Genomic DNA, 16,036 nt, shown 5'->3' with positions numbered 1-16,036 from the left:
ATACAGTATTATCATGTCAATATAACTTGGTGATGGCGCCCTGCTAGGTCGTAGCAATTGACTTAGCTGAAGGCTATGCTAACTATCTTCTCGGCAAATGAGAGAGTGTTCGTCAGTGTAGCATCGCTAGCAAAGTCCGCTGTACAACTGGGGCGAGAGCTAGTAAGTCTCTCTAGACCTGCCGTGTGGTGGCGCTCGGTCTGCAATTACTGACAGTGGCGACACGCGGGTCCGACGTATACTACCGGACCGCGGCCGATTTAAAGGCTACCACCTAGCAAGTGTGGTGTCTGGCGGTGACACCACATTCCTCCCCCGCAAATCGGCGAAAGGCTGTGGCATACGGCTTCTGCCCGCCGTGGGGAGGACCCCATGTTGACGTATGCGACGAGGTGGGAAGCCTAACAACAGGCGAGGCTGTGCCACCCGCACCCGGCCATTCGGTCCGAGGGGAGCTAGGAAACGCCTGAAAACCTAGTCCAGGGTGCACGTCAACATGCAGTGTATGCGCCCGTAAAGAGACCGGAGGGGCCGAAGGGTCGACCTCCATTTCGTCGGGGCACCCGACGGGCGAAGACGCCATGTGTTCCGGAGTGGGCAAGAGTTCCATGGCGGAGGACAGCTGGTCACGGGAAGCGATCGGCGGCGCGTGACCCACGGAGGCGCTTGGCGGCTGCAGCGAAGCGTCCACTGCGGGCGTCGCCGGCGGGAGAACAGGCGACGGCGGCGGCGTCGGCGGCGGCGGCGGCGCATCGCCATGGGGCAAAATGGAAGGCAGCGTCGGTAACACCTGGGGATGAGGCGAGCCAGTAGATGGGTCCCCAGGGCGCTGACCAGACGGCACCGTCGCTGAAAGCAGACGGGGAGCGGCAGAACCCGTGCGACGACAGAGGCGCAGCTGATTGAGATGCCGACGCACCTCACCAGAGGCTCCCAAAACCAGATACATAGCACGGCCGAGGCAGCGAAGACTGCGCCCTGCGAGACAACGCCGTGAACCTCGATAGTTGCGATAGTATACAACGTCGCCTGGAGCAAAAGCAGGTGGCTGCCGCAGCACAGGAACCTGATGCGGCGGATGCAACAAAGACATCAAGGTTCGATGAGGACGACCGTGGAGGAACTCAGCCGGCGAGCGACCATCTCGGGGCTGAGAGCGATACGAGGACAAAAAGAGCAATAACGCGTCCTCCCGAGAATGTGATTCTTTTAACTTCAACATCTGTGACTTGAAAGTCCGGACCAATCGTTCAGCGGCACCGTTTGAGTGAGGCGAAAACGGCGCGGATGTCAGATATTGAATACCATTAGCCTTGCAGAATGACTGAAATTCTGCAGACATGAATTGTGGGCCATTGTCGGAAACAATAGTCTGTGGAAGACCTTCAATGCAAAAGATAGCAGATAACGCTTGGATGGTGGCAGATGACGTCGTGGAAGACATCCGGACAACAAAAGGAAAATTACTGAATGAATCGACCACAACCAACCATCGATCATTCCAGAATGGATCAGCAAAATCGATGTGCAAGCGTTGCCAAGGGGAAGTGGCTTTCGGCCATGCAAAGAATTTCCGCGGTGGTGCGGATTGTTGTTCGGCACACGCCATGCAAGAAGAGCACATATTCGTAATCGCAGCATCGATTCCGAACCAAGTACAGTGCTGACGAGCAAGTTGTTTCGTTCGCACTATCTGCGAATAATTTCTTTGCGCAGACGAGAGCAATTTGGACGCAAAGGCAATAGGACGATCATGCGATCCATCTTTGTGCGCAAGCACAGCACCGATCCCGAAATCCGATGCATCTACCATCAGCAAAAGGGGTTTCTGGGTATCGAATGGCGTAAGGCAAGTATTTGAAAGCAACGCCGATTTCAACTTGTGAAAGGCGCGTTCGCATTCCGTCGTCCAGATGAACGGAACACCTTTACGGCGTAAGCGATGAAGCGGAGCTGAAATGGAAGAAACATGGGGAACGTATTTGTTGTAATAATTAATTTTTGCCAGCACACTCTGTAGCTGCTTCAAATTCTGCGGCGAAGGCAAGTCTTGTATGGCACGGAGGTGCTCTGGACTGGGATGTACGCCCTGGGCATTGAGTACATGGCCCAGATAGGGTAAGTCCCGAGCAAAAAACACACATTTGTCCTTCCGCAAGCGAAGACCATTTTGTCGCAAGACCTGAAATAATGTTCTGAGATTGGCTAAATGTTCGTCTGCTGTCTTTCCGGAGATCACAATATCGTCCAGATAGTTTGCTGCAGTAGGGACCGACGCACAAACAGATTGCAGATATTGCTGAAACAAGGCAGGTGCGGATGCACACCCGAATGGCAGTCTTTTGAATCTATACAAACCAAGATGCGTGTTAACCACCAAAATGCGCTGGGATTCTTCGTCCACCGGTATTTGCAAGTACGCATCTGCAAGGTCAAACTTCGAAAAATATTTACCCAGGCACAGTTTGTCAAAAAGATCTTCTGGGTGGGATAAAGGAAAAGTTACAACCACTAGTTGTGGATTCACTGTAGCTTTGAAGTCCACACAAAGTCTCAATTTTCCGGAAGGTTTTGGCAAAATTACTAAGGATGAGGCCCAGAGAGAAGCCTGCACACGTTCAGTGACACCTTGTGATTCCAAATCATGTAATGTTCTTGCGACCTCATCACGCAATGCGTGGGGAACATTGCGCGCTCTGAAAAATTTCGGTTGCGCGTTTACTTTCAGTTCCAAATGTGCTTCATAGTCCTTAGCGCAACCAAGGCCCGGTGCAAAAATGTCTGCAAATCCTTCACATAGATGAGAAACACTGAAGGCACAGTCTGTTTCACTAATAGGACATGATTTACTATAGACAAGTTAAACAACTGAAATAAATCTAAACCAAGCAAGTTCACTGCAGAAGAAGAACGAAGTACGTAAAATGACACAAGTTTTGTTTGTCCCTTGTATGTTGCAAGAAGGCTGCACTGTCCTAACACAGGGATATTGTGACCTGAATATGTAGCTAGCTTAACGTTTGCGGCATGCATCGGAGGTTTGCCCAGTTGTTTGTAAGTTTCGTGATTGATCAGAGAAACTGCAGCTCCGGTATCGAGCTGGAATTGGATCACGTTGCCAATCTACAAAAAGTTTATTGTCCTGCTGACGACAAGAGCGACTGTCTCGAGCAACATGAACTGACACTGGTACAGAATCACATGCGACTTGACGGGATTTCCGTCGACTTCGGCGCACACTATTTGTGGGACGAACACAGTCACTGTTAGAGAGAGTGGCACTGGGCAGAGTGGAATGAACTACATGAATTTCCATGGGCGAAGGTTCACGAGCCTGAGTATTCTTGGTTCGATTCCGATTCCGGCGCGAAGCAAAGGGCCTGGAATGGTTGTTAGCGTCCGTTCTGAGCTTTTTCTGGCAAACACTTTGAACATGTCCTTTTCTATTACAGAAAAAGCAAATAGCTTGGTGTGACGGGCAATTCTCACGTGAATATCTAGTAGCACACCGCGGGCATGACTTCACTGCATTTGCTTGCTGCCGCGGGACACGTGGTGAAGAGCTTGCCAGCAGCCGTGCGGACGGGCGCGAGAACTGTTTACTGTTCCGTGCAGCTTGCCCGGCAGGCCGGTTAACGTGACACATGGCTGGCGAAGGTTCAAACGATTCCTGAGCTAAGTCAAGTGTGTCTTGCCTATCCAATATGTCTATCACTTGATGAAGGGAGGGATTGACTAGTTTCAAAATTTGCTCCCGTATACGACTATCAGAAATGTTCTGTGCAACTGCATCACATACCATAGTATCTGAATAAGGGAGTCCACAGTCACACTCAAAAGCACAATCCCTTGTAAGGCCTTGCAAAGTTGCAACCCAGTCCCGATTAGTTTGACCGGCCGTACGCTTTGTACGAAAGAACGTATACCTTTTTGCAACTACATTGACTGATTCCTTGAAATATGCATCTAATGCCGACAAAATTTCGTCGTAGGACAGAGTTGCTAAGACGCGTCGGGGAAATAATTTCACTACCACACGGTATTTCTGCACCCCTACACACGCCGATAAGTGAGGCTGCCGCTCGTTACCTTGAATTCTGTAGGCGGCGAGATGAAATCCAAATTGGCGTGACCACTCCGTCCAGCTTTCCATTGCCGCATCAAACTGACGAAAAGGTGGTGCAACAGTATGTTGTGGCTGCGGTAGCGGTGAAGCGGCGGCTGCCGCATCGTTTTGCAGTGCACGTTGGCCCTGGATGAGCTGTCCAAGGGCATCCAATAAGGCCTGCATCTGCTGATTCTGCAAGCGATAAAATTCGGACAGTACATCTGGAGATTGTGGCGAAGCCATGACAAGTTAATTAGAGCAATACAACCGTTAAATCTTCGTCGCCAACTGTAGTGGACTGACCCGACAGCCAATCCACTATGACTTGTAGCCGAATAGCACGCGTTTAAACTCATGCAGGCTGGCGTGAGGTCTGAAACAGGATACGTAATGAATGCTATAAAGAAAAGTACGTATCTGCTGGAATACTTAACTTTAATCCACAATTGGTGAACATTGGTCTTGTTGATACAGTATTATCATGTTAATATAATTTGGTGATGGCGCCTTACTAGGTCGTAGCAATTGACTTAGCTGAAGGCTATGCTAACTATCTTCTCGGCAAATGAGAGAGTCTTCTTCAGTGTGGCATCGCTAGCAAAGTCCGCTGTACAACTGGGGCGAGTGCTAGTAAGTCTCTCTCGACCTGCTGTGTGGTGGCACTCGGTCTGCAATTACTGACAGTGGCGACACGCGGGTCCGACGTATACTACCGGACCGCGGCCGATTTAAAGGCTACCACCTAGCAAGTGTGGTGTCTGGCGGTGACACCACAGGTAGAGTCGATGCATGACCTCCTGAGGATACTGTGAAAAATTTGTCCCAGTGGTGCTTTAGATCATCAAAATCCGGAGACGGTTTGAAGGCCCTGCCCAAAATGCTCCAAACGTTCTCAGTTGCTGGCTAAGAAAGGATTTTGCAATCGTGAAGATATGTAGTAGAGACTCTCGCCGTGCGAAAGGGGAGGGGGGCCATTCTCTTGCTGGAATAAAACCCCAGGATGGCTTGCCATGAAGAGCAACAAAGTGGGACGTAGAATCTCGTCGACACACTGTTGTGCTGTAAGTGTCCCATGGATGGCAACCAAAGTGGTCCAGCTGTGAAAAGAAATGGCACTTCAGACCATCACCCCTGGCGGGAGGCTGCATGGTGGGTGACAGCCGGGTCGGTATCCCACCAGTGTTTGAGGCGTCTCCAGACATCTTCAACCTAGAAACTTATTGATTGGAGTAGAATTAACTTCAGTAACGAGTCCCTCTTCGAACTGAGCCATAGTGACCAGCCGGTTGGACAGAATTTTCATGATATCCCTCAGTGGGACGTCCAACTACTCTGTTAATCAATGCCAAGTCGAATAACTGCTTGCATAGCCTTCAGAGGTTGACCATTGGGTTATTGACTTGCTCAATTTGCCAAACTGTTGATTTTGAATAACTCACCTAGTTTCTTTGAAATTGTAAATGCTTGTTTGCTTGAACATGTTCATCACATATACTGATTTCCATCCTATTCGTATAATCCATTCTTATTGCATTATTTGAGTGTACTTAGACGATTTGATGCTTGCCATAAGAGCCTGGTAGAAAAAATTTTCAAGACCTAAATCTTGAAAGCAATCAATGGCCTTTTTTAGGTATTTACTCATCTTAGTGCTAGGTGTTTGTAGATCATCAGGTGTTCAACTATCTACCTTCAAATAAATTGCTAAGAAAGAGTAGCACAATGTTGTGGTCGCACAGTTACGAATTGGCTGTGAACATATTAAAAGAAAATCTACCTAAGGATATTCAGTTATACCAAACAAATTTAAATTAACCTTTCCATGTGGCCACAGACAATTCAGATTATGGAGCAAGAGTGGCAGTGTTTCAAGAAATAGAAACCAACATAAGCGTTGTTGAAAAAAAATGATTGCTTATTGCTAGTCATATCCTCAGCATATTTGACAAGAATTATACACTACTGGGTAAATGTACTTTGAGCCATAATTTGGGAATTCAGAAAAATTAGAAGTTATATGTGGGGTATAGGGTCTTTACACATAGTGTTCAAAGGGCTTCACCTTTCTGAAAAGATTGCCACCTTTTACACAACAGACTCACTAGGCGTATGCTGTTTCTTCGGAAGTATGACATGGGGATCAAGTTCATTAAAGGAATTGAAAATTATGTACCTGACGCCCTGTCTAGATTTTTGAAAAAATGTGTTTATGAATAGATCTGAGGAAAAAGATGGTATCTTCCAGCTAAATTACATTAAAATAGTGGAAGTGAAAGAAACAATTATGGACATGGACCAAAACATGAGGAAACACTAAACTGCTGATAAGGATCTGACGTTAGTAAAAGTCAAGACACCAATCCAGTAAATATAAGAACATCATAGAAAATTTATAAAGGTATATTACACTTAAAAAAAGAGAAAAATTCAGGAATATGGAGAGTCTGTTGATCTCCCCAGTTTTATTTGACCTAAAGCCGTTAGTAGATACAGCATCACAAAAAATTACATCTTCGGCAATTTGCCAAAAAGAAGAAATGGCTAATGCTACTAATAAAGGGTGAATACAAACTGTCAGATCAGATTGCTTTGTGAAAATGGTCACCTTGAGTTTATATGATCCATTAAGATATACTCCTGATAATTTTACATGATTTTAGTAGTAGCAGAACATTCCTCTAAAATCATAAAATTGTGTTCCTCATGAAAGGCAAGTGCCAAATAAAATGGTTATGGATTATGGTTGAAATGTGGTAAAACCTAAAGTGTATTGTCTGACAACTCTCCACAGTTTTGTTCAGAATGATGGAAAGATGTAATGCATAAAAACAAAATACAGGTTGAACATACCAGTGTATCAAACGTCCACCAATTCTGCTGAAAGGTATATGTGGGAAACAGGCAAGTTTTAGGTATATGTTTCCAAAAGAATAACGAGTTACGTTGCAAGTATGTGATGGAGATTGTGCATGAGATGAATTTTGTAAATCACAAGAGTACAGGGTTCACTTCTTGATGAAATATTGTTAAACAAAGAATCTAAAAGTTTTGTAGAAGATTTAATAGAACTTGTTCCATTTATGAGAGAAGTATGGATGAGAAAAAACAGTTACATAAAGACAAATGAGCAAGCAATCTGAAGCTAAAATTCATAGACATGGCGAAAATTTAAAAATTCCGAAATTTAAAATCGATTATCAGTCTCCGAATTTCAAAAACATGGTGGCCACAGTGCTATATAATAACTATATAGCTTGTATACATCATGTTTTCAACTAACCTGACTTAGATAAAAGATATTTAGTTTCATAATCGTAAAGCAAATTTCATAAGAATTAACCTAAATTTTCCTCATCATGAGTTGGCGACCTTTTTTCGTAGTTTAACATTTATTAGGATGCGATTCTCATACAAAAGTTGATATCGGTTTTCAAGAAGACCTCTAACAAAACGATTCTTGGTTTCGTGGATAGAGCCAAGTTACCCGAAGTATATCTAAGGAAGGGAGTGAAGGGAAGTATTTCCGTGCGTTGTAGATTATGAACGAACCCCATGTCCAAATGGCTCTGAGCACTATGGGACTTAACATCTATGGTCATCAGTCCCCTAGAACTTAGAACTACTTAAACCTGACTAAGCTAAGGACATCACACAAAACCCAGTCATCACGAGGCAGAGATAATCCGTGACCCAGCCGGGAATCGAACCCGGAAACCCGGGCGCGGGAAGCGAGAACGCTACCGCACTATCACGAGCTGCGGACGAACCCCATGTCCACCTTATGCAGTGGAAGAAATAGTCGATCGCCTTAAAAATAATGCGTTAGTTCGATTTAAGTACGGCAAAAATTCTTCAAACCTGTGATCAGTAATTTCCTTGTACAGCCTAATATACATGCCTATACTCAACTCGGTTATGTAGCGTAATACAATTGTGGCGAGAGCAACATTTTACATTACGTTATGCAGCCACCGTCACTCACAGTTGTCTCGTCATCCTAATGAGCGTTAGTTATGTGTTTAATGGCTGACAGGCCAGATCTGTGCATCGTCTATGCTGAAAGTTTGGTTAAATGTGGCTGTTATTGACAGGAAAGAAAGTGCATTCGGTCACACACGTGTCATTGTGTTCTTGTAAATCGAACATTGTTACGGAATAATTAGTTTTGATTACACGCGATTTGCTGCACCAAGAAGTGGTAAATTGAGAACACAAGAAACACGAGGGTTCGGATACAAGTTCTAGTTCCTTCACCGCAAATTATGTGGTCCAGCAAAGTATTTCGAACCCAGAATTCGCTGTTAGCAAGCCTGCCTTAAATTGTATTTTGGCTAACCGGGCAACGCTGCACAATTGCTAAAAAATGTATGCTAACTGTATATATGTCATGATCTGGGGTATCCCTGGAGTTGTGTCGGGACGAAAATCTCGGCTCCACGTTACGACTTCCTCGAACTTAAAGGTATGGAACTCGATATTGTAATTAGCCATATAGAAAACAAATGAAATAGATGACTTCGTTTCCGTTTCTGGTCTTAATTGCTCTTAAGGTTTTTTAAATCTTTTATAGGCAATATGAATAAAAAACATCAGAATATGCTATATTTTTCGTTTTGTGGCTACTGTGTGGAAAGAGGGTGGACAGGTTTTCTAAACTGCCAGTTCGTGGAAAGACAACATACCAGCGATCATGCGAAATATTTGTCTAATTATTTAAATGGCCTACTATCTACTGTTTTATATGGACTTGTTGTTTAAAAATAATGGCCTATTTGCTAACAGCGCACAGTATAGTCTTAGTTTTTGGGATATGGTATGGAAAGAGTGTGTAAAAGGTCACAAAAAGTAGTAAATTAGTTCCAAAGTATTTGAGTATGCAGACAGAGCGTTACTGCAAATTAAACCTTGATTCGTCTAAGATTTATGGGTAACTCAGTGACATTATTTATCATAGTTTGTTAGTGGGTAGACTCCAAAGTTTCAGTTGATTCAGATTTCATAGTAGTAGATCCTATTCTAATGATTACCAGCTAAGTGAAACATACCACTTTCCTATTAGATAGCACATTGTTGTTTTTAAAATTTTTGCTTAGAATTAGCTATCTTCAACTTCTGAATCAAAACAATCTTCGAAATGAAAACCACAACAAACATAAAGGCAAAGTCATCTAGAGTACAGCCCGTAAGAGGGATAGTCGTGATAACAATGATAGAGAGAAAAAAATGACGTGGGGAGTTGGAGGAATATTTGTTTATGTGTACACATATGACTAAGAGACGAGAAAAATAAATATGACGTGACTGACAGAAAAATTTCAATAGAAGGAAGCGCGACTGGAACAATACGTGCCTATTTCCTTCATCTCCGGACATATAGGAATGGCATCACTTATAAATTTTTGGGAGAGAAATTATGGCAGCAGAAGGAAGGACTTGTGCATTGGTCCAGATGATATTCGACATATATTTCTTAAACGGTATCAGTAATATTGAAAATGGGATAACGTTGAGTAACCTTACGTTGTGTAAAGGTTTATTGCTCGTGCTATCACAATAAAGAAATTCTCACATACACAGTTTTCAAAGGCGACGCTGATTGATCTGAGTATCGTAATGCATACTTTTGACTTACTTGTGATTAGAAAGTCATATCTTCTTTCTTCCTCATTATTCTAGATTCAGTTGTGCGTGTCATACTTTATATAAGAATGAATAGTACACATGAGCATTCATCACCTGATGTTCCTCCAGGTGCACCCCTAGTACACTTGGTAGAGAGAGCTGTAGACACCCTTTCAGCATTGTGACTATCCTCAGGCGTTGAAGGACAGATCATCCATAATTGTTCCCCACAAAGTGATTCACAAAGACTGTTATCTTACGGATAGTAACAGGTGTATGGAACAATATCAGTGCTGTACATCCGATCTACTCTGATGGGTTTAACAGACATATAGATGAATGGAAACGGGCTGGAGCACTTTTGGAAAAGAATAAATAGGATCTTGAAACTGACAATTCACTGTGCGTGAAAAATTCATAGGTAGTCTGTATTACAAGTTTGACTGTTGGCAGTGAGACCGGATCTTTTTTTGTGAGAACCATTAAAAAACTGAGATGCGAATTACTAGGAGTTACTAGGAGAGAAGAGTAAAGGAAGAAACTGTTTATGGAAGAGACTTGAGCACAAAATTAAAATTATGGAGTACAGAAGAGACAAGTAAGTTTTATGCTCGATTTGAAGAGTTGAAAAATGTTCGAGTCGGTGACCTAATGGGAGGTGAGTAAATAATATTGTAAAATACGCAGGTGCGACATATAAGTGTACATCTGAACCATGTAATGCAACGAAACGTTCTAGAGAAAACCTTTATCCGGCAGTGGATGATAAATTGCTGATAACAGCAACAACATTGACGATGACGTGGTAGTGGTGGTCGTGATGAAGACGATAATGACGACGATGAAAATGCTAATGATGGTTACATAGTGTGTGTGAAATCTAGCGATTCATTCCTCACGAATGTAGCAGAAATACTTTTTTACATATATCACTTTAGTTTTAACGTTGAATGACACGTGCTTAGTTTATCACATAAAATGCTTACATAGTATTGGTATATGGTGTTATGTTGCAGTGTTCCTCATTTATGCAACTATGTCGCATGTCTTAATGCCTCGTAGCGCTTTAATTTCATTTAATTGATTTGAGAATGGTAACGAGCACCTGAAATTGTACAACTGTTGGGATTATTGTGAGGTTCTCGAACAGTACGTAAGTACTAGTTTATATGGTTTGAGACACAATCAGAAGAGGGCTTAGCAATGCTGCAACTGATTTCGATCAACCTGTTACTGCAACGTCGAATACTGAGTTTATTGTATCGCAAGAGTGAAGCAACGTAAATCAGTTTCTTAGCGTCGAAGACAGTAGGTCAGTTTTTGCAAAACAAGTAAATATTCATGATCATATGGATCAGTGCGTGCCTCTGCTCGGTATCATTTCATGTGATTCTGACTAACTTTTTCCATTACATACGTCTCCTGTCATGTCTGAATATTCTGGTTGCAAACACCTGTGATCGCTTGAGTATTTAGAATCTCTATCTATATCACCTCTTATGGTAGCTGATGTAACTGCGTGTTTTACTCTACTACCAGCGGTATTTCCCTTTCAAAATATATCCCTATTTTGCGATATCTAAGCTTGTGACCTGCTAAATGTTACTGAAAATTCGTTTCTTGAAATTTAGCCATTAGTCCGATAACTATGGGTTGATAAGGGCCTACCTATCTTCAAATAGTCGTTTATTTAATTTCCCCTTGGAATTTCAAGGACTTATTAATCGAAACAGTCAAAACTTTTTGTGTTAAGGTTATACTGGATAGACGAATGTTGTTTGTGCATCTAGAAAATTATTATTCAATCTATTTGTCTGTTTTCTACTGTCGATGGTATTTCTATACAAAAATGTTTGAAATGATATACTAAATATGTATTCTGTTGGGTTGCTGATATACTACTCATAATCCAGAGAAATCATGGAAAACTGAACGAATAATCCTTACCTCCCTTACGACACTTCTTGTGCGTGCAGTCATACAATGCTACAATCAACGGCAAATGTTGCAGACAGCTGAACAACGGCTTATTAATTAAATATTCACAATGTACAGCTCTAGAACAACAAGATGAAACTAAAAAGAAATTCGTTGACATCATATTCTGGAGCTCTGTAATAAACTGATATCTTGTATAACGCTTTTATGCGTTTTCTATAGACTGTAACAGGCAGCTGTTTCTGATAACTTCGGGAATCGTTTCGTCAGATTAGGCCTGCTGGAAGCTGATAAAACGTTGGGAAAACAAATGGGCTTGTCTTGACAAGATAATAACTCAAGGGAAATTTATGCGTAGGGGTTGGGGGCGAGGCAACTAATTAATCGCAGATCCAACTTTGTGTGCACAGAAACTTAAGCTGCTGTCACCAGAAGCGGAATGCAAATCAAGATGCCCACAGAGCACAGTTATCTTTCAGTTAGGAAACTGCTATCCTACTGTTCATATTAGCTTCTTATCACTCCCACAATGAAACTACAGTTGTTGGTACACTGCAGGATTATGTGGTATCTTAAATCAGTAATTGTGGTTGCTGATTCTTTGGCAAGATAATGTTGTGTCATAAATTTGTCGCTGTATCTTGTTAACCATTTTATGTAAAAAGTATGGAGCTACGTTTACACCAACTAATACTAAGTAAATTTACATTAGTAAATTACAATTCCTTTTGTCTTGAGCGAAGAATGTATGCTTTTACACGTGGGGGAAGGTAGCAGTACAGTATATGTTACAAGTTAACTACACAGTTACACAAACTATGATGCATTTCACGCTTGAACTAAGGGTTTATAGTTGATTTTCTGAAATAGACTAAGTGTTGGGCTTTCTATTATCTGTAAATTAAGAAGAAAAAAAATAATTTGGAAACATAGATTGCAAAACTTCCTCAAAATACTGGAGTTGCAACTTTACCACAAACCGTGAGATCTCGATCACAACGCAATATATATGCGTCTCTGCAAAGTGCTGATGGTCCAGTATTAAGAAGATAAATCTGTAGCCCAGCGAACAGTTACTTCATTAAATGAAGCCTTCTGCATTCACTCGAATCCCACAGTTCATCTTAGGGTTGTTGGCTATAAAGGAGGGAACCCTGTGCAGATAGTATGTATAATAGCGGCAGATGAATTTCGTAACCAGTGCAGTTCCACGGCCACATAGCCTGATTGGGCCACCTTTGACGGCTGCTTAGAAAGAATGAAAATGAAAGAAAGAGGTGGACAGTGAGCATTCTGTCTAGGAAACGCTGGTGTCTACATTTTTCGGTGTCAGCATTCTGGGAACTCGTGATGACAGCACATTCATGTGTCAGCATTCCAGTACCTGCACCTCTGGTGCACTGACGCAGTTGTTGTATTTAAGGTCACAGCATTTTCTGAAGTGTTGCTAGAGGAGGCCGAAATGCACGCGCTTAAGCTCACGCAGACTGGCGTGAGGTCTGGAACAGGTCAGAGAAATAAGACTAGCAAAGCAGGAGGTAACTGGTAGAATACTTAACTTTAATTCATATTTGGAGAACATCGCTCTTGTTGATACATGAATGATAATCTCAATATAAACTGGTAATGGCGCCTTGCTAGGTCGTAGCAAATGACGTAGCTGAAGGCTATGTTAACTATCGTCTCGGCAAATGAGAGCGTATTTGTCAGTGAACCTTTCCTAGCAAAGTCGGCTGTACAACTGGGGCGAGTGCTAGTAAGTCTCTCTAGACCTGCCGTGTGGCGGCGCTCGGTCTGCAATCACTGACAGTGGCGACACGCGGGTCCGACGTATACTAACGGACCGCGGCTGATTTAAAGGCTACCACCTAGCAAGTGTGGTCTCTGGCGGTGACACCACATTTTCCTCCTCTCCTCCTCTCCCTTCTTGCTCTAGACGCACTGTGTGACATCAACGTCATGACGCTTTTGGGGAACTGTTGGAAGGGGCCCACTGCTCTTCCGTAGTGGGGATCATTCACAGACTGTGCTCAGCATTTGTAACTAATAATAACAAATTAATTTTATTATTATTCTAATCACGTGAATTTCGTCCTTTGAAGTCTTTGTGCTGTAGTAAGTAGAACATCAACACCAGAGTTATCCTAAGTATAAAAAAAGGTTGCAAATATTATCATTATTAATGAGGTAAGGCACTTTGACAGTGTGAATTAAAGACTTCATGGCATATGCTGTAAAATGCAGGTAAATATTAACATAAGGTAGTGTGCCATTACAGTGTGAGTATAATTTAATGACATCGTAGTAAATTCTCCAAAACGACGGGAAAAATGGTAGTCCTCTAGGCAAATTGTATGTTATGGTACAATCGCACCTAAAAGTGCTAGCCAATATTGACATAATTAGTGGGTCTCTTCAAATATGGACCTTAATAAACAGCAGCAAAGATTGTAAGTTTCTGTAATTTGCTGTAATTGTAGCTCAATTTTTACAGATACCCACTCCAAAAACGAGACTGAAACCAGTGCTTCGAGGAAACACGTCACCTTAATTTTTGCACTGACCCATTCATCCTTCTACACAAATTTACTTTAGACATTGGAGTTCTCCAAAAATACGCGATCCATACTACGCGTTGACGATCATGACAGACAGACTGGCGCATTGGCGTCTGTACGTTAGAGATGATTACTACGACTTTGTATAGTGTTTGTTCGGCGTCATACGATACACATTGGGTGGAAGCAGGCCTGAACTCATGCACAAAGCATGTTTGCAATCCACAGACTCTCCTGAGAAAAGCACACATGCATTTCTGCCGAGTCAGTGATATATGGTACACTGCGAAAAAACTTTTGCAAGCCCCAACTTGTCAGGAACTGTCGAGACGATGAACTACGACATTTCAGAGGACATTAATGTGAGATCCGTCTACTTGTCGGATTGGTTGCCGTGTGTAACTCTGGAAATTTTAGGGGGATGGAATCTAACAATTTGTAGAACACCATACACGAAAAATGCGATTTGTGGTGTATCCTCCGTAACTTTGGAGTTATAAGGTGCTCTAGGAACTACATTTGATAATGAAACGACGCCAAGGCTCGAATACAGTAAGCAGGTACAAAGAGATGTGTACTGTTCTTAATAACGAATCTTAAGAAAATTACTTTTTCCTTATGCTTACAACAAATTGTGAAGTTCTTGTTAAGGTAGTTGCAATGTTGTACTCTTTCCTAGTCACAACAAAGTATTTCTTACACGTCATCTAACGAGAAATTGGTGCTTAAAGAGTGAAGTCGTTGTCTATTAATAACGGCACGCCTTCTGGTGCAGGTCACATAGCAGTTAGGTTTCTATCAGAGTATGCTGATGAAAAAGTTTCATATTTAATAAACATATGCAATCACTCGCTCAGTAGAAGATTTATACTTAAAGACCAGTGAACAAGAAAGGAGACCCGTACCACTAACATCAGTTTACATTAAGACATGGGAACATGTACTGGTTTAGAACACTGTGAAACATCTCGAAAAAAGTGACACATAGTCAGAACGGATTCAGAAAAGATCGTTCTTGTGACTTGTCATTCAGATGAAGCAACGAATGCTATCGACAGGAGATCTAACTGTGCATGAGACGCATTGAACAGAAGTATATTTCAATATTTCGGCTAGTCCCTACTGTATTCTCGAGCTTCCATATAAGCAGATTTTGGAGTAGCGAGATTTAAAATGGCTTTATAGTGTATGGTAGCGATGAACTTTATTTCAAGCGATGAAATACAGTAAGATGTGTAGTCGTTGCATCCTTTTGTCATTTAATCGTGATCGTAAAATAAGAGGTAATTTGACTAACGTACAAAGAGATATTATGAATCTGCATGATATGTAAGGAGCGCTACCTTCAGACAGCTATGTTTTCACACTGTCGTGCATCACCATACGCCACGTGCTGGCGCTGTGCTTTTAAAACCACGGCTATCAGCAGACCTCAAGTAACACACATCATAACCGCCCCCCTCTCTCTACACCCCTCCCCATCCCCTCCACTCACACACACATTGCACAGCAGCGAAGTCTCATAAACGTGCCTCCTATTGTACCTGTTCTAGAGTTCAGTGCAGAGAGCTGTCGACCTTTAAGTGGAGCAGAAACATATTATCAGAGGCCTAGAACCTGTTAGATTAGAGCATAAACGTAATGTACCAGGTAAGAAAAAGTGGTGTGTGACTGTCGTGGTGTAAGTTATTCTGAGTAGAAAGTTATTCGTAAAATTCTTGAATAGAGAATAGAGAGTTTTCCAACACGTGTACAAATCCGTTAATGCAGATTTTTAGCCATTGCGTGTGAATTCCGCATGTGGTGTTGA

Source organism: Schistocerca piceifrons, chromosome 4, assembly GCF_021461385.2.
Source record: "Schistocerca piceifrons isolate TAMUIC-IGC-003096 chromosome 4, iqSchPice1.1, whole genome shotgun sequence".
Lineage (NCBI taxonomy): Eukaryota > Metazoa > Arthropoda > Insecta > Orthoptera > Acrididae > Schistocerca > Schistocerca piceifrons.
The sequence above is the reverse complement of the archived record's forward strand: the minus strand, read 5'-3'. Positions refer to the sequence as shown.